General features: G+C 44.5%; 1 protein-coding gene across 2 annotated transcripts in view; it reads right to left on the bottom strand.

Moving 5' to 3' along the window:
- The window catches only part of palm1a (paralemmin 1a), a 12,684-nt gene that overhangs the window by 10,638 nt on the left and 983 nt on the right, over nt 1-1,063 (bottom strand). The gene's annotated exons all lie outside the window — the stretch shown is intronic.

Below are 1,063 nucleotides of genomic sequence, written 5' to 3'. Positions count from 1 at the left end.
TTACATTTTGAACATGTTGCGTGTTGAACTTGTTGCGTGTTACATGTGTTGCGTGTTGAACGTGTTGTGTGTTGAACATGTTGCATTTTGAACATTTTGCATGTTAAACTCGTTGCGCGTTGAACGTGTTGCGTGTTGAACGTGTGACAGAGCGTCTGTGTGATGCAGTGAACCAGTTAAACGGTGGATCTGTGCTGAGATCAGCAGACTTTGTGCGTTTTTGTCTGAGGGAAGCTGAACTCAAAGATCCTGAACAAAGCTGAGCCTGACGTTTCCATGGAGACCAAACTCCACAACAGAGACTGCGAGGGGAACTTCATGGACCCGACAACCAACACAGCAGCTGCAACACGGTCTGACAGCTAGAACTGGACCAACTACAAACCAGTTTAGACCCACACAGTCCCAGCAGAACCAACAGCTTCAACATTAAAAAAAAAACAAAAAAAACCACAAGAACTACAACTCCCTGCAGCAAATCAGTTCTGAAACACAAGCAGCTGTTCCTGTTATTGTGTCCATCCCCAACCCACATTAGCAGGTGCAGCCAGCACCAGAAAAACACACCAGAACCCACCAGAACCAGAATGCTGGTACAATCAGAGCAGTGGATCAAAGAGAAGAGATGATGGATGCTGAGGCAGCAGCTCTGACTCTCATCATGGTCACATTAATTATTGATCAGGTATTGATCCGTCTGAGAGGACACAGTTCCCGTCAGGAGAATTTTATACAGCAAACAGGAAGTTTACCAGTATCAGTACTGAGGGGCAGAAATACTCTGTTACCAGCCTGAGTACTTTACTTTGTAATAGAGTACTTTTACCACAGAGAGCAGCGGTTCAGGTTGAAAACTTTTCTCCAGGAGAATCTGGGCTGAAAGGAAGCTGCAGCATCACAGCTGCTCCGATGAAGATCACAGAGCTGATCGATGAGTGATTCAGTCTCGTTACTAACAGAACGACTATCAGCATCACTTTTGTCCATTCATCAAAAATCTAAATCTGTGCAGATTTCAGCGTTTTACAGATTTTCTTTGACGAGCATCAAGTAAATGGAATCA

The sequence above is a fragment of the Stegastes partitus genome, unplaced genomic scaffold (genome assembly GCF_000690725.1).
Source record: "Stegastes partitus isolate 25-593 unplaced genomic scaffold, Stegastes_partitus-1.0.2 Scaffold1047, whole genome shotgun sequence".
Lineage (NCBI taxonomy): Eukaryota > Metazoa > Chordata > Actinopteri > Pomacentridae > Stegastes > Stegastes partitus.
This window is presented reverse-complemented; position numbering and strand designations above follow the sequence as displayed.